At 31.1% G+C, this 24,414-nt stretch overlaps 1 protein-coding gene across 2 annotated transcripts in view; it reads left to right on the top strand.

Annotated features, from left to right (window-relative positions):
* LOC118189739 (RING finger protein 11-like) overlaps positions 1 to 11,313 on the top strand; it is a 43,854-nt gene extending 32,541 nt beyond the window's left edge. For both annotated transcript variants that reach the window (XM_035360402.2, XM_085813924.1), the window contains exon 5: positions 1,685 to 11,313. The gene's annotated coding sequence lies outside the window, so the exon portion shown is untranslated. The remainder of the gene's footprint in view (positions 1 to 1,684) is intronic.
* The last annotated feature ends 13,101 nt before the right edge of the window (positions 11,314 to 24,414 follow it).

Raw genomic sequence — 24,414 nt, 5'->3', positions numbered from 1 at the left:
CTGTATTAATATTTTAAAACAAAATATACCTTTATGTAGTTGTGGTTTGCTATGGCCAACTTAACGAGTGCTTTAGGCTGCTGCCAGTGGAGTCTATGCTTGAAGTAACCCTTTTAAAGTCAGAGAATAGTTTAGAAGACAGGAACTCTTCTACATTTCCGAGAAGGAAAATGCTCGCCCATATTGATAAAAAAATGGAGTGGGTGCAGTAGGGAAACTTGGAAGAACTTTTCTCTTTCTATAGTTTTATCATGGTGAAAAGAGTTTTTCCAATTATAATGGTACCTAGCAAAACTAGAGTTAAGAGATGTTCAAATTTTGGAGGACATCTCTTACCTTTTTCACCATATCCTTGAGGTATTCATTGATTTGTGTAAAATTTTCAACTTATGTATTGACGTCTGTGGTTATTTAAGCAAGAACTGGAATGTCAATATCTAGATGGCAATATATATTCAACAGCTTATACTAAAATCAAAGAATCTCTGGAACAAAATTCATATTTTGTTTTTTAGTTTTTTTCGCCTTTCAAATATTTAAGCTGCTTATGTAAAGTGACATATTGCCACATCTACACCAACAGTTACGCTATTGTCGATTCAACGCCATTTACCAACTCGCAGGGACACAATTCGCAGAAGACTAAGTGATGCTGGGCTTAGCTCTCAGTATACTATATTAAGATGCTTGCCATTGATACTTTACCATAAGCATTGTTATCTTGCATGGTGCCATTCTCGCTCAAGGTGTCTGATTGTAGAAACATTATCTTCAAAGACAAATCACACTTTTCTCTCATTGCTGGTAACTGCCACATATGTGTCTGGAGATAGAGAGGTGAGCAGTCCAATGTACCATTTTTTACTGATCAGCAGACACCCAAAACATAGGGTATGACAGTCTGAGGAACAGTCAGCTAGGACAGCCATTCACCAGATTGCTGTGAGGTACTCTGACTGCTCATAAGTAAGTTAATGACATTTTGCATCCGATTGCCTACACTAGGCAGGTCATCCACGTTTTGTTTTCCAGGAAGACGCTCGACCACATATAGTGTGACTTTCTCAGCAGTGTCTTCGACATGTTAATGTTTGCAACTCGCCCGCTAGGTCTTCACACCTGTTGAAGATGTTTGAGACATTTTGGGAAGTCAAATTCAGCTGTTTACAAATGCGTCCCAACTAGCTGACCAGTTGCTGCATTTGAGGGATGTTGGCAAATGAATAGACTTCATGCCCATCCAAGTATCAGCCTGTATAGCCGCTAGGGGTAGCTTTACCACCTACTGATTTTCATATTTTTTTTTTATATTGCTACTCTTAAATAATTTTTTTTTGGGGGGGGGGCAGTTTTTGATCATTTGTTTATCCACTAGAGCACTATACTACTGCCGAGTTTCATAGTCATGGTTCATTCCTTTCTGGGTGCATATATTTTTCTGCAACAGAGTGTACAATATTGCTTAGTAAATTTAAACTTTTTATTAGCGCCACTACATAAGTATGACAAAAATTTATTATAGAGAGGAAAAGCCCATACTTTGAAATTTTATAAAATTCATTTATATATTGCAATCCTAGATGCATATAGTAAAATAATTTTGTTGTTCACCCTTATATTAAAATTTATTTGCAGATTTATTTATTTTTAAATATTCTAATGTGATTTTTCCTTATAATGCCAGATTCTTATGACTTGGTGTTGCCCTGATTTGTTATATAAACAAATTAGGTGAAGATGTTGGTGTGGACAGTGGAGTGGTACTTCTGAATTTCATAATAATCTTTATGGGAAAAAAAGAATTGTATTGAAAAGAGAGAAATATTTTATTCGAAAGTTATATAAGTGATCTGATGAGAAATGAAAGGAACTTATATATATCATCATTATAGGTATTGAACAATTCTTATATGTTTAAAATATTTTATTACAAAATATGGTTAAGATGCTCTCAAAGCTAGTCATGTATCATATACCTATATGAATTGAAACTTAAATGTAGGAGGTAAAATATACCTGTGTCATTCCATGCCAAAAGTAAATAAACTTCTTTATGGCTTGTAGATCTAGACATTTGAAGAGTGTTAAATTATTCTTTTTTCTGTGATAAATTTAATTACATACTGTGTTATTAAGACATACTGTAGAAGTTTAACAAATGTATTTGTTTCTATATATTGTTTTAAAATCAATTTAAGGAAAAAATAGCATCAATATTATTTTGATCAGTAGGTATTTATTTTAGAATTTTGATTTTAAAAGTGTTAATAGGTCACTATTTTTAAAATGTTTAAAATATTGCTGATTATTTTTAAATATATATATATATATATATCATTTTAAAAATTCTGCCATAAAGATATTTTTTGCAAATTATTCTTTGAATATGCTTGTTTCAATATTTTCTGATTATAAATTTTTAGTTTTTAATATAAATACTATTATTTGTAGATATATATTATTATAAGGTATGAAAATTATTAAAAAATAATTTATGTAATTCTTTTGCCTGTTTTTTTTTTAAGCTTAAAACAACATATTTATTATTATGCATTGTATCCACCCTTTTTTAATGTACAGTCATATTCTATTTCATTTATTTACATAATTGCTGTGTTCAACATGATTAAGGTAATTAACATAAAAAAAATTAACTGTGGTCTTTGCGTGTTCTCTAACTTATGTAAAACCACTATTGATATTACCTGCTAGGTAAATTTCTGCTGAAATGAATGCAGATGCATAGTGTATTTATGGAAAAGAAAAACTGTTGTCTACATAACTATACAACATTTAAATTTATTTGAGTATTTTGTTCTAAATGTCATATTACACATGTAATTGAAGTTTATTCTATGAAGGCATTCCAATTAAATTATTCTGTATCTTATACAAGGGGGGAAATAGCTGTTGATAGTTTATTCTCAGTAATATAACTGTAAAGTTTTTATGTAGTTCTCTTTGTTCTGAGCAGCTAGTTTGTAAAAGTGAAATTTGTTATTAACTTGTATTTAATTTACAGTGTTCAGAATTCATTATGCCAATTTGTATTCAGATAATGCTTAAATGTATATACAGCCGTATCATATATTTTGACTCATGTATTAATTTATTTATGTTTTTATGGTTTAGGAATATGTTATTCCTAATGGCAGTTTTTGTATTAAATAACTTCTATTTGATTCTTAACATATTGTTAGCTTTTTTTATGACATCAACTGGGATAAGGTGCAAGGATCTGGTGGTTGCCTTGGCAATATCAGAAGGGTCTGAGGCAGAAATTCTCACCAGGAAGAGGATGTCTTGTAATTTATTGAGATCTTAAATCAGAAAGATGGCCAACTTGCAGTTTTGCATAATATAATATAAAGTCGTGAATTACCTGATAATAATCTTTGGTTTGAAAAGGATGGTGTTGCATCGCAGACTTTAAAGTTTAATTCTTCAAGCAAAGAATATTTTTCAAGCAGTGCTACCTCAGCATTTGGTTTTATAGTCTGGATCTCTCAAATTAACAATCCCAGACATATTTCTGATTATTTGCATCAAATTTAAAGTTTATGCTATCTGGCCATATATTATACCACGAGCTTAAATATTGTATATGAAAATTGCCAAATTGATAGTATGTTGCAGTGCTTAATGCAGAATTTTTATGTATGATTGTAAAATTTTTTTAATTATAATAAAAATCACTTTTTACCATAATTTTCAAAATGTGAGTGTGGCTCAGTAAATTGCTGTATACCTTCTTTCTAGTACAAATAATGTATATTTCTGCCTCATTCTATTATAACATTATCATGAAAACTGCCTATTGACTCTCCACCTTATATTTAACAAACGTCTCTACTTCTGTTCTGTTTGCCTGTTAAAGAAAATTTTGCATTCATCAGTGATAAACTGTTTATAGTGTATGTTTCTAGGTTCTTTTATGAAAAGTCTACCATCTTACTTACATATTGCAGTAAATTTTAATTGAAGTTTATTGGCAGGGTTATGAATGCACATATGTAATACCTTAGTGTATGCATTTATTCAGTATGTATTTTGTTTTTATTGGCATTTTCTGGTATCAGTACCAAACATGTATTAGTTTTTTTTTTTTTTTTTTTTTTTTTTTTTTAGTAATATTGTTGCTAAACATTGTATTTCAATTTAGTATTCATATATGCAAATGTTTTACAAAAGGTGGGATGAATCTATTCCATCCAAGTGACTGTCTCTAAGAAACTCCAAAAGAGAGGGTAATTTTAACTATTTGTAAAATGCTGGCTTAATTTTTTGATTATCAAGTAATAAATAAATTTGTCTGAAAATTAAACTAAGCAAACATTATTATGACATGCTATAGTGGCATGTTTATGCATAATTTTCACATAATCAGTTGTTTAAACACTTTCTTTCATATACAGGTGTTGATTAAGAAACTTCAAGGTATCATGCTTGATACCGGTATATTTATACATTCTTGACATTACATTTAGCAGAAGGGTTTTTCCCCCTATAATTAGTTTCTTTTTAATAAGCCACTATTCTTTTAAATGTTTTACTCAGGAGAAAGAGTGTAGAAAGCAAAATTATTTGGTGATCTAAGTGATTCTATTATGCATTGTATTTTGCTATTTATAAGACAGTCTCATAGTTCCTGGTAACTTTTTGGCAAGCTCTCTACAATTTCTCATTTCCTTAATTTTGCCACATATTGCGCAAAAATTTTTTTAGACCAAATTGGTCTTTCAGTATTGTAATTACTTCCTAGCTTGTTAATTATATATACATATATATAATTTATTTCCTAAACAGTATTGATTAATTGATTATATTATCTTATATCTATATAAGATGACCCTAAATTTTTGAAAACGTATCTCAGCGAGGGAAAAAAATTTTCATTATAAAATGATGGCCTCATATACATATTAGCTTAGCATGTTAAATCTTTTTTCCCAAGAAACATAATTAAATAGTCTAAAAATTTTATTTCAGCATAAAATAAATGCTTTTTTTAACATAAAGAGGAAAGAGTTTACAGATTATCATAATATATTTTTTAAGTGTAATGTTGTATAAATAAAACAGATATGTCTTTTCAGAATGGCATTTTAGGTGAAAATAACTCTCTTATTTAAGCCAGTATGATTTCTTTCCATATGACCATTTGTTTCTTACCTTATGGAAAGCCCTACTGCATCACAGTGTTTTACTTTTTGTACAGATTTTCACAGATTTTTCTTTTCAAACAAACAAAAATAATAAGAGTTATTTATCCTAGTGTTTTATCCAGCTTATACTGAAATCGTGTGCTCTGAATGCCCCTGCCATCAGATGTTGCTGTGTCCTGAGAAATCATGTGGTAAACCCTGTACTTCTGATTTTCTGACGTTATGAGAAAACATATCTTGAACTAAATCATAATGTCTTTTTCATAGGAAATATTTATGAAGTCAACTTGCATCTCACTTTACTTTTTTGATTTTCGCAGATTTGTCTTTTCCCAGTTTTTGAGAAGAAATTTCTTTAAAGATGCTTATGCTACTATGTTAAACATGTAGAGAAATTTTTGTTTCAATAAGATGCCATTACTTAGATGTATGCTTTATTATTTTTTTCTATATAAAGCAAATAACTTTTTCACCTTTGATTTTATCTGTGTTTTATTTGCATGTTGAAACCCTCTGTGGTTCTTACATTACTTAAAAGAAAGTAATAAGAATTTTCAGTGTTATGTTTTATTCACCTTACAATGAAACCATGTGCTCTGAATGCCTGTGCCATCAGATGTTGCTAATGTCCTGAGACACTATGTAGTAATCTTATTTTCTGACATAATGAGGAGGCATACCTTGAAATAAATCATAATTTTTTATAGTTTCATCATTTATGAAATGAACTCTCATCATTGTGGTTCTTTTATAGGAAAACTATGGGAATGAATCAATTAGCTGCTGAGCATATTGTCAGAATTGAATTGATTGCACTAGCAATTGAAATATCGTTTAAATCAGTTCTTTATGAGTGTTAATGTATTTGTATATATTTGGAGAAAATGAATTGCCCCCCCCCCTTTTTTTAAGATAATGAGTAAAATATCCTTCCATTTACAATATCTTTCTTATATTATAATGTCATGCATATAAGTGTTTGTACTAATAGATTATTACCATGTTTTCATTAAGGATTTTAGCAGAATTATCAGCCATATTAAAAAGCAGTCAGTCGAATCATTTAACTATTTACTCTGCATTTAAATCTGATTTACTGCATATAACTGAAATGATTTAGAAATGTCAGATTTCAGGTATTACCTCAGGCTGTAAATATCTACCCTTTGTATTACTGTACATATAAATTAATTAGCTTCTTTATTCACAGTAAGTTTTGTATTATTTATCATTACTGAAATAATGATATTTATGTATTTCATTCACATTCATTTGTAAAAAAAGGGAAACCAAAATAGAAACAATGAATGGTGTGAGATAATTTCTTTTTAATAACAAAAGTAAGTTCAGATGTGAAATTTTGTGAAAAGCTTGGATTTAAAAGGCATTAATGTATCTTAATGAAGTATTAAAAAATGTAAAATATGTGCTTTGAATATCCAAGCAGTAAACATAAGAAATTTCAAAATGTTTTGAAAATTCTATGTTTATTGAGCAGACCTTCAGAATAAATCTAGCCTAGTTGTTCATTGAAAACTGGAGTAAATTGAGGCTATGGATTTTCTTATTTCCTTAAGTTCATATTTATTGAGCTAGAGAGATAAATTTTATGCCTTGTGAAAGATCAACGATTCAGTAGTTAACTAAGCAGGACAAAATTGTGAATACATCTTTTTTTTTTTTTTTCTAGTGTAGTTTTCAGAGAATAAATAAATGTTTTATTTCTGTATTGATAATAAAATTTGTAGCAAATTAGTGAGTTTGTAAGTGAGTCAGCCAAACTAGAAGAAAAATATTGTGATAGAAAAGAAAATCTGAAGTAATGTAATTGATAATACAATGTTTTGCAATAGTTGATCATTTAGCCAAAACCACAAAATTAAAATTAAATTATATAACTCCAGAATATTTTGATGATCTGTGATTTTAAAATATTTTAATGATAAAATAGTTATCTGCGCTTGTCAATTATACTTACATGAAAAATTCAGTATATGGTAATCATTTGTTATGAAATTGTGTGGTTATTTTATGAAAACTTGCATATTTAAATATATTCAATTCTTTTTTTTTTTTTTTCTCCCAGGCAGGGGCTTCCAAAGTAATTGTAAATTAGTAAGTTTAATGTGTTAAGAATATTTGTGCTTAAATTCAGATTTTTTTAATAAAGAGGAAATTTCTTTTATAATCAGCCTTTATGTAGCTAATAAACAGTTTAATGTTTTTTCCTTGTAAAGGAATATTTCCTTATAAATATTTTATTTATTTAGTTTATTACTTCTGAATAGGATTTGAGTTTCTTTTAAAAAAATGCTTAAATAATGAATCAGCTCTTAAACTTAGATATTATTTGTTTGATTATTAAGAGAAGTATTTATTTCCCTAATTGCATTCAGCATTGGGATTTTCCATTTCTGCTGTGCAGTGTATTATGAATATGTTTCCTGAATTCGTGTGAATAAAGCTTAGCTCTTATTACTTTCATAAAAAATGAGGGAAAATTCCGTATATACAGGATGTGGGCATAAATTCTGAATAATTTAAAAATCCTTAAATGAATGTTAATCCATTGTATTGTCATTGAATGTATATAAGATATATGCTAATTGTGATTATACTTACATGTACATTATTCTTGAAATCTGCTCACCATCTACTTTTCATTTCATACATAAAATTCTCATGTTTTCTTTCCTGTATTGTAAAGTGATCCTTTTACTTCCTATAATCCTTAGAATAAAATTGGAAGGCTTAAAGGGAAGGGGGAAAAGAATAAAATGTAAAATATTGTATTTAAACTCTACCTTCAGTAATATTTTTGTTAGTATGATAATACAAGCTCAGAAACTCTGTACCTTTTCCCTCCGAGGATAATAGAAGAAAATCTGCATAAATAATATGAAATTAAATTGTAATTACATCTTATGCTGTGCACATTATGAAAATATATGCTAGTTAATATTAAAGGTAAATGTGTATGTGTTTTCTTTAAAAAATTCGTTCATAGTTATAAGTGTTGGATTAGAAAGAGAATGTTTAATTTTATGTAGTAAAAAAAATATTGATAAACAGCATTTTTGTTTCATGTTAAGAGAAGATTAATTCATAAGCTGCTGCTCTCTGATGAATTAAAGCTAAGATTTAGAGTGAATGCACTTTCACATTTCAGAATACCATGTTGTTGAAGAAACAGGCTGGATGACTTTACAGGCTATTTTAAATTTGAGCTATTGTATTATACTTTTGGTGAAATTAACCATACTGTAACATATTTAAATATCTACATCGTAAAATAATTTCTTCCATCAGGATTTCCATATAATTCGTATTTTTTTAAATACATGAGTGTTTGCTGGGTGAACCTTAGGCTGGGAATTAGAAAGAGTCCTATTGTGTATAAGTTCAGACTAATGCCTGTTTGAACTGTGGATATAAGAAAAGTCTAGATATCAACCCGTTTCTCAATCAGTCTCTACATAGTTATTAATCTCTATAGAAAACTGTAATGCTTCAAGTGAATGCAGCAGTCAACCCGTTCCTCAATCAGTCTCTACATAGTTATTAATCTCTATAGAAAACTGTAATGCTTCAAGTGAATGCAGCAGTTAAATAAATCTGTTTATTTTTTTAAAAAATGTTTGCACTATAACTATGTGCAGTTATTCATTAACTGTAATAATATTATTATTTTAATATACTTAGTCAGTTGAGTTTCATGTAATCTGTTGAGTAATGCAAATAAGGTGCATCAAATATATGAAATATGTAACAGATAGTGCATTTGCATATGTTGTTGAACATGTGCAGCATAATGGTTAAAATATGTGATATTTGTAAATAAGACAATTTAATAAAAGTATACTCATAATGTTTTTGGAAACCAACATTTTAAGTTATTGTCTATTTCAGTAAATAGTCATTGATATCAACTCTTGAAAGATTATTTTTAAGAGTTGCTATTGTTTAAGTATTGTCTATTGCTTTAAATGTTAATTTGAGAAACAATAAAAGTGCTTTCAGATATCCTTTCATTAGAGTAACTTTAAAATCCAATATCTTGCTCATGTTCTTGCCATCATGTTGTCCATATATGAAAAAAAATCCAGTATCCTGCCCATATACTTGCCATTATGTTGCCTATATATAAGGAAGTCATTGGCAGTACTTATGAATTCTGTCTCAGATGGCCACTCACAATTCCTGACAATTTTATTTTTCTGTAGAGGAGCCATCTTAAAGAAGCGATATTCAGTATAGCTGTTTATTTATGTTATACTGATCACTTTCAGAGCTGTGCAATTTTGAAATGTTGAACATAGATTATTATTTGTATTCAGTAGTTTCTTACTGTTGTTGAGCTTATTATTCAAAAATTTGGGAAATAAATTTTTGCTTCTTCTTTCACAAACATTTGCTTTTAATCTTTACAATACCTTGAAATCTGTTTATTGTAGGTTGAAGTTATATAACTAAGACTTTTGGGACAAATCTTAATTTCAAGTATATTTAATTAGACTTTGAGAATATTAAAAATTTGAAGGTGTTCCTGTAAGATGTTTTCAGTAGTTTAAACCAAAGTAAAACTTTAAAATCGTTTATTATTATTATTATTCCAAAATATTCAATTAAAGGAACGATGAATACCCACCTTGAGGTTTTTCTACCATTTCTGTAAACAAGTCCACAAATGACGACTATCGTCTTTGCTTAGATCTAAAATTCATCAGAATTCACAACAGTGTTCTAATGTTTTGAAAACATTTAAAAATTTAGAGTCCGTTAAGATTACAGTCATGGTAACAGAGGTAGGAGAACGTTTGAGATAATTAGAGTCGACACCAACACTGATTTACTGAAGTAGAGAATATTGTTAGTTATTGATTTATTTTAAACATTAATTTGGTATAATATTAAAAGTGTTCTCTGAATCCTTTTCATTAGAAAGATTTTAATATGCATAATATAATAGATTGTTTTAGCTAAATGCTTTCTTGTTGCTGAAAAATAACTGTATTGACAATACTTAGCTTTGCAGCAGAAAAAAATCCATTCCTTGTAAATCAGTTTTTATGAATGCATCAGTTGTAATTGAATGCATTTTTAATAGTCTAATATAGTATAGGTATGTAAGAAAGAAAAAGGTTTTCAAGATTTTTTTTTAACTATTATTTAATGTCTTCTAAATATTTGCTAAACTAATTAATAATTATTAACATTTTCCAGATGAGCATATAATATAAATTGTTGATAATGACAATTGTTAATCAAGCTGATTAGCTTCATTCAAGATACTTAGAAGCTTCATTAAAATTTTTGATAATGATCATTTAATTGTTAATCAAGCTCAGTATCTTCATTCAAGATCCTTATATGCTGTATTATCTACATTGGATGCATTATTTAATAGATCAGTACTTGTGTGGTAGTAAAATGCAAGTCGTGCATTGTCAAATATATGCTTACAAGTTCTGACTCTTTGGAAGTAGCGGATTTATAATTTTTGGAGACAAATTAAAACTTGCTTACCTAGTAATCCTATCAAAACAGAAGTAAAAATATTCAAGTTGAGCTTTCTGTAAAACCTTTCTTATTGTAACTAAGATGACTTACATTTGGTGATTTATATCTGATATGGTAATCAAGAGTACAATATATATTGAGCAAACAATTATTAAATGACTAATTATTACAAAGTAGCAATATTTTAATTATTAATATTATGTAAATATGGAATTGAAATATACTGAATATTTAGAATATATTCCTTTGTAATCTGCATAAACTATCTGAAATGTGGGACTGTATGCAGAGTATGGATTTTTTTAACTGTTTTTTATTTTCAGTTTATTTTGTTTGCCTTATTATTTTCTTAGAAACTATCTTGTGATTTCAATTTTTACTTTAAAGAATGTGTAATAAAATCTAAATGATACAAAAAGGAACTTGAGTGAAAATCAAAGCAAGCGTCTTGATATGTTGAAAGAAATGTAATAAAATATAAAACCATAAATTATTGCTTTAGTGAAAGGTGTGTTTTGTTCTGCTGTCAAATTAGTTTAAAAATGTTTGCATATTTTTCTGTTTATATTCCTTGTTATAACCTGTTATAAATTTTTAGACTAATAAAATGTTTTACATTTCAATAAAATTCATGTAAGTTTTTAAATAGCCTGATGCTTAAAATGAGCTTTACAATTACTCTGAATGCCATAAACTTTGAGTTCCTATGGATATAACAATTTTGAAATATTACACCTTAGGTCATTGTTTATTGCAAGTAATGTCCCTAAAGGGGCCTTTGCTTGCATTATGATTTGAAATAGTGCTTTAAGGCTGTTAATTTGTGCATAAAAGTATTGTTATGGAGATGCAAGATTATTTGACATTATAGAAAAAAAGTGTCTTTCTCTTTTAAATGTTTGTTTCATGTAACCCCTCAGTAGTTCTTAGCCATTTATATGATTTTTCAGTGAAGTATTTCAAATTACTTATTAAGTATTAAATCTGATGCAATGCTGTTCTATAAAACTTACAGAATTCTTCAAAATACAATTTGAGCATAACTGAAGTGTGTAGAAGCAGAATATACAGGTTGGCGAAAAATTTACTTTCCTATTTAGTTTCCTCATAATTTATATAATTGAGAATAAAAATGATTTTGTTTAGGACTTTTTCATTAACATTTAAAAATAATATCTGATAAATGGGGCTCACAGTTTGCTCTACAGAGCCAGGCTCTTTCTAACACATTTTGCTTGATTTGATGTGTATCTGTAGCCGTGATAGTGATTTCTTCACTAATGCATCTTCTTTAACTGTCCCAATGTCGCTAGTTTATTGCGATAAACTTTTTCGTTAAGCTGTCCCCAAATATAAAAATCGGGGGATTTCGGTGGCCAACTGAAATCGGCACGACGAGACACTATTCTTTGTTTCTGGGTTTTCAGCAACACTTGCCTTACTGCTTCAATGTTCTCCATAGATCAAGCGGTTCTTGTTTTTCCTGCATGTCATGATTCTGCTCTGTGGAAATCTTTGAACCAGATTTTTGATTTGTGGATGCTTCTTGGACATCATTGATTTTCCTTATAAGCTCGTTGTGTTGCGATTACTGAATGGTAATTTTCAAAAAACAGCTTTTCAATTTTGAAGTTTGTGTCGCTGCATGTTAAGCAAACCTCTTTGAGCTGTACTTTAACCTGAAACGAAATAGAGAAACGCAGTTGCAGCGCAGCACAGTGTCATTTTAAAATCTGAAAGTAACTTTTGCGTCTTTTTTTTTTCCGAAAGTAACTTTTTGTAAGGCATGTTTTAAGGTACTCACATATGTACCCTGAAAAGAAAGTTTGGTTTTAGAAACTTTTAAATAAATGTGTAGTCATTTATGCATGATAAAAGAGCTATAAATACATTTATTCAAAAAAATAATAATAACTGTACAGTAAGACTCCGTTTAACGCTGTTTCAGTATTATGCGGTAGTACTGGGATTCCCCGAAATCGCACACGATATAGGTATTGCTTGGTTGGTTTACAATTTAAAGTTGCAAAAGATCGTTGAATGCTTCTACCGAATGTTAATGCTAATGAAAACTTAAAAATTAAAACCACTGCTTGTTTATCATTTCAAAACTCCAGGAGCATTGAAGGGAATTTAAAAATCGTCATTACCCGTAATTTGGGAATCCAATAAAAAATCCTGAATCACTTTAAAAATTTTCGAGAATTGGTTTATGGAACATTTTTGTGTTTCTGTTAACCGCTATTAAGAATTTAAAAAATTAGAACCGAAAGCTTTAGCTTCGACTGATAATGCATTTAACCTACTTACAATGCATTATCCTACTTAACAGCATGCATTCCAGTAGAAGTGGTTTTCATGCCGCCCAAACTCAACATCATTGATCCAACCAATCAAGCAAAGTGTAATATCAAATTTTAAAGCTTATAATCTGCGGCGGAAATATCTACAACTGATTAATAAAACAGATGGATAACATAAACAATTCATCAGAGATTTCTGAAAAAAAAAACTTCAATATTGTAGATGACATCAGTCTTTCCTGGGATAGGTGACCGAGAAATGTTTGAAAAAAGTATGGAAGAATGTATGGTCGGAGCTAAACTAAGATGTTGGCACAAGTTAATTCATTGTTGAGGTTAATGGAAATGTCAAGCTAGCTAATGAAACATGGTTGGATCTAAATACGCAGGACATTGAAGAATTATTGAAAGGTACAACTGGTGAAAGTCTTTCCAATAACGAGCTTAAAAATTTAGTCGAACAACAAGTGCAGGAAGATGACGAAAAAGGCATTTCTGAAGACGAGCGAAAAGAACTTTCAAGTGATTTTATATAAAACCTTTAGCCACTAAACGAAAATTATGGATCATTTATGTAAAATGATTTAAATTTTGATAGAAGTTCATACACAAGACGAAATATCGACGAGTAATTGCTGAACGAAATAGAAAAAGACAAACAACGGAATGAAAGAAAGAAGTGATGAAAAATGCTTCTCTGACAATAATCAGCCACACGAATTTTTGCTAATAATACACGTTTATAAGCAGAGGTTACAAAAATAATTTAAAAGTGTGTAATATTAGAAGTTATGTTTAATACAAGTATCAATGTAATATCTTTAGAATGAAATTAAATAATGAAATTTGTATACTGAAGATGCCAGGGCAAAATTTAGGGGTAGGAAAGATAATGGATCTTGAATAGCAGAAAGCCGGCCCGGCATATATTTTCAATAGTCTTTTGTGAAAACAACTGTTACATTCCTACTATTCCAACTGCTGCTGTATTGTTCAAGAACATTAATGTTCTTGAACAATACTGTGCAAAGCTTTAATGGCATTAAATAAAAGCTTAGTTTATTCATCGTTGTAATCGAGAAGCTCATATACAAATTTTATCACTCACCTCGATTATCCTTTTTATTTCATCTTTATTTTACTTTTGCTTTTATTTCTGTGGGCTTCAGTTGAGTTTCTGCTACCGTCTTTTTCCTAAAATAAGACACTGTCTTACTTTCTTTTTTGGTCCAAAATATGCGCTAGGGCTTATTTTCGGGGGAGGGCAAAAATAAAAGTATATTTATATATTTTTATTTAATATTTATTTTACACAGAATACAGAAATTTAAATTTATTCAATTACAGTCATGTCATCTTCTTCTGGAATATCGTCATAAATAACATTCTGAATTATATTTTGATTTTCTTCTAAATCCATTTCCTGTTGAATCATTGGTCCGAATGTCTCATGTCTTGCTATATAGCTATCGTTAAATGAATACTTCTCGTCTAAGTAGCCTGTTCGTAGTGCATTGGAAACATCACTATCAGTTATTGTGTCCCATGAGTTTTTTACCCATCAATCACCCCTTTTGATTTTTGACTCATTCTGTGGGGATTGGGAAAAGGTCGCTGCGTCGTATGTGTCTCGGGGGTTACGGTTCAGCCCAAATTTCACCCCGACAAGAGTCTGCTGATGCTAACGGATGACGATGCCTTTCCTGTGAACGTACCTCTCTCGGGGCAAACGGTGAACTGGTTAAGATAAATTCCAAGAATTAATTTCAAACGAACTGTAGAGGTAAACAATTAATTTCTCGGAATATTTTGTTTCAAACATTTCTCTGAAATACGAGTATTAGGAAAGCTAAACATATTATTACTTATACTTAATAAATCAGCAGCGTTTTTTAACGAATCCTTTTTGTCACATTATTTTAACTAGGGATTATTTTCGGAGGATGTCTTATTTTCAGAAAAAGACGGTAGTAGATTGCCGTGGTCTTTTAAAATCCTACACCCTTTATTGTTAATATTTCCATGTTCCCTTCATTTTTATTTTCTTAACTTCTGAACACCGGAAGTAACCGATGAGGTTCGATATTTTAGCTTCTGTCAGCAGGGATTTCCTGTTTCACAATAGCAAGTGGCTGTAAATTAACATTGAGTTCAATTCATTGCAAACATAGAGATAACTCACAAATGTATAACCGGCAGTGGAGAATTTTATCAACTTCAAGGCTTGGCAAAAGGCGACACTGGTTTCTCGCCCTGGGTTCGAGTCCAGGCGAACGATTTGGCTGCATGGGCATTTTCATAGTTTTCTCCGTGTGTAACGTAGATACGAATGTCATCTAAATTGGCAGTGTTTGATAAAATTTACAACGTACAGTAGGATGGAAAAAGAGATTAGGGTAAGGCATATAAAAGAACACTTGTGTCGAAGTAATTCTGAAAATTCATGTTGAATCTGAATGCGTGCACTGAAATAGGAACGGTTACACCTGTTGCAGCAGATTACAGATCGCACTTTCTGTTAGCTAAACAACTGTAAATAAGTCACACTCACCAATCGGCAAAGTAATTCTGTTTAAAGAAGAATTTTGAATCTTTAAATGAGAAAACACACAAGGGGTGGACGAGGATTTGACAACTCAGAAGAAAAATTCTTTATGATCAGGGCTTAAATTCTAAAATGAGAAGTTTCGGAGCGCTATAAAAAATTTTCAGTAAAAATGGCAAAATAAATAATTAAAAGTAACTAATGAAATAGATAATAACTAAATTAAAGTTGAATAAAATGTAAAAAAATAATAAATGATTAAATTAGAGATAATAGTTTTCGAGCTGGAATTAAAATTTCACTTAAAAATTAAGAATTACCTTAACCGGCTGAATTTAGCCCTGAATATGCAGTGATATATTTCAACGGTTGACAGGAACAAATATCATTCTTTGGAATGGATAAAGCGTGTAGAGAGAATGCTATGAAAACAAAGAGTGAATAGTCCAGCACTTTTTGACCATGATCCCCCGCCTAACTGTTAAACAGAATGTGATAAGTGTACAAAAATCTCTGAACTCGAGGATGGATCTGTAAGCTGAGAACAATTATAAGGTTCTTCACTAGCGACAATAAAATAGATGTGCCGACAAGAAAAATCTCAATCAAAAGAATACAAGCGAATGGTTATAATAAGGACACAATCAGAAACTGACAATGAATGTGAATAGCATGTTGCAAAGCGAACCGCAAAGATTTTCTTGTTGTCGCTCAGCTGGTATAGTGATCAATGACATACTCAGCTGGTTTAGTGATCAATGACACTGACTGCCGTACCGTTGAGCCCGGGTTCAAATCCCGGAGACGGCATAGATGTTTGTAAGCGTATAGTATCCGTGCGACATGCGAGCACTCAAAATACACGGCGAGCCGAAAGTCCTCTCGAGAGGTCGGTGGTAGGGGAAGAGGTGGGAGACCCTTGTTCGCCCCCAGGTTGTTCTTCTTTAAAATTGGGGCGGAATTTTAACACTTAGCTAAGTTCAGCAATACCTCAAATTACTACGGCGGTGCTGACTTTATCTGTGCAAGAGCCAATTTTCGCCTCTTTCCCATACATGGTTACTCGTTCCAAAAAATCTGCTAGCACTGTTTTCCGTGAGGAAGTTATTGCAGTGTATTACTTTAAAATAGACACTTCACTGTCATTTCTAGCCCTCCTCTCCCATTTGTGGTCGTTATCACTGAATAGCATTTATTTTCTCCATCTCATCTGAGAATGTAGTTTAAATTGGCCAGCGTTCACATGCTTTTTGTGAAAAGAAACACGCTAAACGGGAATGAAGTGAGGGAAAAATTAAGCAACTCAACGTTTTTCACGTCAGCTGCTGTGCAATGTTACGAGCAGGCCCGCGCTGTCAATAGGTGCAGGGTCGTGCGGAGCAGCATGGCGGCAAGTCAGAAAGGCGCAGGGCAGCCTTAAAAACAAGCAGTCCGTTTCACTTCCTGTATGAACAGGAAAATTCTTGTCTTGTTCGAACGTAAAAATATGTGATGCCGATGCGCATTGTTTATTATAATAAGGGTAGACGCGTTCGACGAATTTCTTAATCCCTATTTTGTATCTGCTGGTTGCAATCGTAGTAATTTGTGCAACGTTTAACTTTTTATTTATTTATTTATATATTTATTATTATTATTTTGTAACTGCTTGTTGTAATTCTTATTTTACATTTAAAAAAAAAAGGTACGTGCAATTACATATGTTAAACTTAGGTTAGCTTTTTAATTCAGAAAAGCAACAATTTGATTATCATTACTTGAAAAATGCTTTTTACATGAACTATTTGTTTATTAAATTAAAAATTATTAGCTTTCGAAAAGAAAAGATTGACATATTACAGCATATCACTGAATTTAAAATATACCTATTTGAGATTTTGAAGTTTAAAAGTAATATTTGAAAAATATACAAGGTGTTCTGAAATTTAAAATTGACCATTTTCCTATTTTTAGCTATATGGACAACCGAAGAAAAATGTTTCGTTATTTCATGACGTCTTAAATACATACTTTAAATTTGATTTATTTATTTTAACAAACAAAAGAGTACTACCAGCTTCTTGAATTATTTGGTATTCATCTAATAGTTCATACTTTTTTTAGCAGTGGTTACTCAGTTTTTCAGATGTAAGGTAAAATATTTCAAACAGTGACTTTCCGAGTCTTTTTAAGAAGAAGTGTTTTACGCAATAGTTCTTTTAATAACTATTTTACTGCCACCTTTTCCCAGATGTCGGAAGAAAAACAGAAAAAAATGTCTAGGTATCGGAATTTTCTGAACAAAAGAAAGCGAGAGAAAGACGTAATAAACCAGAATTTTAAAATTACTTAGTTTTTCTAAAACCCAGAGAATACCCAAGCTGACGCTATCAGCACTAATTGTCCATCAGCGTCTCAGTTATCACTGAAATTACCAACATTTTCCTCAAAGAAACCTAGTAATCAGAAAATGTTTTTACCCGGAAATTACCTTCAACTTCAATGCTACCAGTCGAAACATCAGAAGAAATAATAGAAAAATCTTTTATTTTATTTATCAAATGCCTATCTTTTGGCCACTGGGCCATTAGATAACAGGCTCTCCATATCACCACATAACAAGAAAGAGCAGATAGTGCAGGAAACTCGTCCAAGCAGTCTTATCTTGTTCAGTCATACAAAGAGAACACGTAGGAGAGTCTACAATGTTAAAACGAAAACAATGAGCATGAAGGCAATCGTGCCCAGTTAACATTCTAAAAGTTGGCAAATGCAGCCGCATGAGGTGAGTGGAACACGTTGTGGTCTAGAAAAGAGTACATTCCAAGGTCTGCCATTCGAAAGATGCAAAGCTGTGTCATGAAAAAAGCACCTAGAAATCCTAGCTATTTCCTAGCTGAAATGGAATCACAAATAAGTAAATAGTATCGTAAATAATAGTAAAATGTACAATTTCTGCAGTAGATACGCATTCGCCTGTGCATGATGTTTCCGGATTATGGCCAAGTCCATTATTGTTATCCCAAGTATAAGCCTTAGAAAATGATCCCAGATATTATCCAAACCTATTTTCTAGTTTTAGTTTCCCAAAATACAAAAATGGACATAAATTTTCTGAGATGTTCTTTTGTAGAATCTTGCCAAACAACGAACAAGTTAAAAGGGATTGGTTGCTATATTCTGTTGAAAAGAAATCTGTTTATTGTTTTTGTTGCGAAAGTTTTAACAATTTTAGCAGCTAAAAATTAAGTAGTTCTGGATTTAATGGCTGGATCCACTTCAGTGAGCACTTAAAACTTCACGAAAAAAGAAAAATGCATTTCCGGAACCTACATCATTGGTCCGATTTTTTAGACCGATTGCGAAAGGATAAAACTGTTAAAAAAGAAAATTAGCATTGGCGCGATGTTTTTGAAAGAATTATCTATGCCATTCAGTTTTTAGCCGAACAAAACTTAACCTTCGTGGTTCCAGTAACAAATCATTCAAAAGGAATAATTGTAATTTTTTAATGTGTACGGAAATTATCGCAAGATTTGACCCTATCATGTCTGTACATATTAATAAAACTAGAAAACAATATGCCTTTATTACCTCTGAAATAAAATACAAAATGAAACAATTAGCTTATTAGGAGTTAATATAAACAAATTATTATAAATAAGATTAAACAGGCAAAGATTTCTCTATTTTACTTGATTGTACTCCTGATGCCAGCCATCAAGAGCAGATATCAGTTTGTACGAGGTATCTTAATTTAGAAAATACAGAAGGGAGTATTGAAGAAAGGTTTTTTTTACTATTTTGTACTGCAACAGATACGACTGCTGAAGGACTAGCAACATTCTTATCAATGACTTTAGTGGCGATGTGCACAAAACAATTTTGGGTATCAACCTAAAGCGTATTTTGTGCCGATGTAATCACAGTTTGAACCTTGTAAGCGACACTGCGAACAATTTATTCGATGCAAAATGTTTTCGATAAGCAATTTTTTCCGGCTTCAATTAATCTTCTCGTCTTTAAAATTTAATGCTGAAACCTGTGTCGGATACGAGGTGGTCGATCCGCTTAGACGCAATAGTCCCATTAAATTTTCGATTAGGAGAGGCTTTTGATGCCCTCAGTGAAACAACCGAAAAATATTATAACACTACAAAAAATCAGGCCACGTCTTTGGGGTGGGGGAATTCAAAAATTAACTTTATATGTATGGTAGTTTAATGGTATAAAATACTGAGCAAAGTTAGTGTTAGCAATATTCTCCAAACTAAAAATTTTAATATTTCTCAATTTCTAAAAGTTTAAATAATTTAACTTAATTGTACCCCTGATGCCAACCTTCAAAAGCAGATATCAGTTTATATGAGGTTCAAAAAGTCTCAGATCTATCAGATGTATAATCAGATTTCAACAGATATGTAATCAAATTTATAGATGTGTTAAAGGCTTCAATGATACGCTCACCGAGAGTAAAGAACTGGCGTCTTCTTTAGATATTGATACAAATTTTAAAAACCAAGAAACATTAATACCTCCGGAGGGAAAAAAAAAAAAAAAAAAAATTTTACGAAGGCGAAAACCAGCCTATACAGAACGAAGTAAACTTTAAAGTAATTTTCTTTTTTTTTTTCCCCCTCGATTTTAGATGTTGCGATATCATCTTTAAGTGAAAGGTTTGATCTTTTTCTTCTCATTCAGAAGTTTTTAAATTTTTGTGGAATAAATCTGATTTCAATAAATACTCTGAACAGGATCAGCTCAATTCATGCCAAAAACTGCTAAAAGCATCAATTGATAAAAAATCAAAGGGATATAAATAGTGTAGATCTTATGCATGAACCACAGTTTTTGCAAATTTTGGGAGAAAATGTAGCATGGTTGGTTGAAACTCTAAGCTATATAGCTGTCAACAATTTAACTCGCTCCTTTCCTATCCTTTATATTGCTCTACGTAGTTTATTAACAATTCTAGTCTCAGTAACTATAGCACAAATGTCAATTTTAAAATTGAAAATAATTAAAAATTACTTGAAATCTACCATCGCTTAAGAAAGATTGGTAAATTTTGCAATTATTTCCATTGAAAGTGATATTTTATGCAAATTAGCTATAGATTTACTTATAAATCAGTTTGTGAAAAACAAAGCCCGAAAGTTTCAATTTCTGTAATTTCACTCCTACCAAATATTGAAATTATTTTGTTTCAGTGTACGATCAAACACAATTTATGTGAAAATGGATTTAAGGATTTAGGCCCCTTGGGATGCTAACTTTCGAGCTTGTTGGATGGGTTGCTTTCAAAACAAGCGCAAATCGATTTTATTGAACTTGTTAGAAATAGTATTAAAAAAATGGCATCCTTGAAGTGGCACTCTCATTTTCTGCAGAAACAATTGACATACATCTTTGTAGTCCTAATTTTTATCTTGAGACATAAATTTAAAAAAAAAAAAAAAAATCTTCAGATACATTTCAAAAACTTTGGGAGTACCGAAGGATTTAAATATATCATTGTTGTTGATCAAGTAGACAATATTTAAAAAACAAAGAATGTTTACTGTAAAAATTCCATTTTTTAACGTGGATTGCTGAGAAAATAGGTTATTTAAAAAATCGTGGATACCTACTGCTTCCAGAGATAATGTGTCCGAGAATACGCATACAAAGTTTGAAGTGAAACAGATCAAAATAAAATGATTCACAATGTATGTCAACATGAGAAACATTGTTTCAGGAAAAATGTGTTTTAAGATTTTCAAGACTTTTAATCGTAAATGCATTACAAAAACTGTACTTTTTGCCTCATCCAATTTCTGTGCCATACAGTTGCCCCTTCAGATTAGTATTTTTAGTTAGCTTTATGGAATTTTTAAAAATTCCGAAATGACCCAACTCTTAATATGTTAATAAACAGTTAAAATTAAATATTATTTATTTGTCTACACTTCTATATATTTCTCAATACTGAACTCATTAGATAAGTAAATTAATTTGTTTTTAATTTTAAGATAATAAATAGTGTTAAGTAGTGTATTTGATATTCAATGTGTTAAGCATACAATTTCGCTTCGCTTGGAATGTTATTTTTTATAATATAAATATATTTATAATTCTTCAATAAATATATCTGAGAATGAGGTTTTAACAAAACGTTTGAACATTTAGAAAAAATAAAAGCTAATTTTTTTTAAGGTTTTTCATATTATTATGTTAATAATACTTCATTTTAAGTGTTAAACATAAATAATTTCCCTCTATCATCCTCACTGCATAAAGGTGCTCACCATACATTTACACGACGGCGCCGATTAGGTTTGGCGCGAGTCTAGTTACGAGTTAAATCGGGTGGCGGAAAATAACTTTGATGTTCCTATTCCAAAGTAATAGACCATCACTATAGCGTTTGAAGTGAATGAATTCACTTCTATATTACTTTTCGTACGGAAAAATTTCCTCTTTCTCAAAAAATTCATTGCACTTCCTGGAGAGTAAGCCTTTGATATGTGAGTGGGAACTTTACTTTTCTCAAAAGTTTCAAATTTGCCAAAGGATTTGTTTCCTAGGGAAAGACAGGCATGCAATCAGAAGTTCAAATCGATTTTTAAGGAATGATTATCATCAAAATAAAATTTTCAAAATCAAAAATATTTTCTGCTGAAATTATGGTTTAGTTACGCAAAAGAAGTGCTTCTTAGTTAGAGCTCCGGCAAGAATTACGATTTTTCTCAAAAACCGAGAAGTGTTGGAGCAGGGCTTCGGCGCAATTTAAGTCCTGGTTATGACTGTTGTAAACCATAGTGCTTCCTTGTGGTTTTAAAGTGTGAGAAGATTGCTTGTGTTTAGTCCTGGGGTCGCGAAAACAATCTCAATAAAAAAAAGGGGTCGCGACTGAAAAAATGTTTAAGAAGCCCCGGTCTAAACAAAGGCTATGGAAGATAGGTGTGACAACTAACTTCAGGAGAATAAGGTAAGAAGCACATCTTAATAGTGCACATGACCACTAAACCAAAAATCATATAAACAGGTTCTGATCCTACCTGAATTCTTTGACTAAGTTGCGACAGAACTCTGTTCAAGGTTGATGCAATGATGGAAATTTTGATATTTTTTCTTTCAGGGAATAAAAGGTTATGACCCTTCAGTTTATTTTGCTTGAATATAAATGCTGTCCAAGTTCTATCTTTTGAAGAGGGACTTTGTTTCTTTAGGTCTTGCAAGACATATTTTTATAATGGCGAAATTATCTTCCTTTTTCATATTTCCCAGAAGTACAAACTATTACATATTCTTTAACCAAATTCACTCGGTTTCTTGCACCAAAAATTCATCTATATGGCCTAGCTACAAACGTGAAAAATGCAAAATGGATTCAGCCAGTCGATATTTGCCAGAAACACAGTTTGTAGGCAAATCTACAGCTGGTACCATACGGGGGGGGGGAAACTTTATAACTTCTGTTTATGAAAAAATTTTCATGTGAGAGAAAACGTGAGAAAGATAGAGCATACAGATGTTGAAAAAGCATTGCTGAAATGCTTCACCATTCAAAGAAACTAGTCTGCCAGTATCTGGACAAATCTTTCAGACAAAAGCCAATGAATCTCTGACAATTTGGAGAGACTGAAAAAAAAATAATAATAACTGCAATTTTATCATATTTTTAGGATTAGATTTGTTATTCACTTCTTTTGTATGACATGATAATGTATGGATCATCTAGAGCTGGTTTTCACAAACTTTTTCAGTTAACGGCACACTTTACAGGTTTAATATTTCGTCACGGCGCCGCAGTCGTATTCAACGAAGTGCTGTACAAGGTTTGTGCTTTTACAACTTGTTTGCATAGTAAATCACAAACTTTATTAGATAGAACTGTATGGCCAGCGGCCAGGCACAGAAATGAAAACAGCCAGAATCTAAGGCTTATACAGATATATATTGAACTGATGCAAGATTATTAGGTTTGAGCAGATTTAAGGGTGCCCCTTGAATCATCGCTAAGCAGTTGTTTCAATTATGGTAACCTGAGTAGTTGAATTGCTATGGAAACCCTATTATGATGTAATTGGTTGCGTGATTGCGGTGAATTTAAATGATGGGGAAAAGCTTTGGAAAGGCATATATGTCTGTCAGATTTTGGATAAGAAGTACGTTGTTATTTTGCGGTTTACGCGGTAAAATAACACGTCAAAGAATTGCACAAACTTGGTGTCCATGCACCGCCAAAAGGCACCCGTAAATATATTTTTACCGATTATTATACTGCAGTACAAAGTCCGTAATCCGGACGTTCATTATCCGGAATGATCCAGACCTCAAAGCCACAAACTTACGCATGCACGTTTGATGTGCGCGTCCGCTACGCATGCGCGTAAAGTATTTACACATGCGCACTTCCAATAGTGAAGAAAGTGACAGAGAGGTTATTGAAAACGAAAAAATTTCGATTGACAAGTTAGTCGGTATTCTCAACAATTAGAGGATTTGAACAGTGGAACCAGGGTTCGTAGCCACATTTCAGTTAAAAAAATAAGAACCTATAAGCACTTTTCAAGCACATTTTAAGGAAAAAATAAGCACCTGTCTAATTACATTATACACAACTGCATAACCTTAAAAGAAAAATTAGACTTGTATTTTAAAATATGAGCAATGCAATATTTATTAAGAAAATGAGCATTACCTCAACCATGGAAAACAACTTTTTTTTTTTAAATTTTAAATAACAGTTCAATTTACAGAATTAGTTTACAATGAGAGGGAAAAAAAAAAAAACTATGCAGAAATAAACTATATAACAAGATTTAATGATGAAATTTTAGTTCAAAATATATAAAATAAATAATAATAAGCCATATTAATTGTATTCGTTTGGCACCTAATAATAAATACAATTTAT

The sequence above is a fragment of the Stegodyphus dumicola genome, chromosome 3, assembly GCF_044657685.1.
Source record: "Stegodyphus dumicola isolate Sdum_Otavi_A_Nest chromosome 3, ASM4465768v1".
Classification (NCBI taxonomy): domain Eukaryota; kingdom Metazoa; phylum Arthropoda; class Arachnida; order Araneae; family Eresidae; genus Stegodyphus; species Stegodyphus dumicola.
Note: the sequence above shows the minus strand (reverse complement) of the source record. Positions and strands in the feature narration are given on the sequence as shown.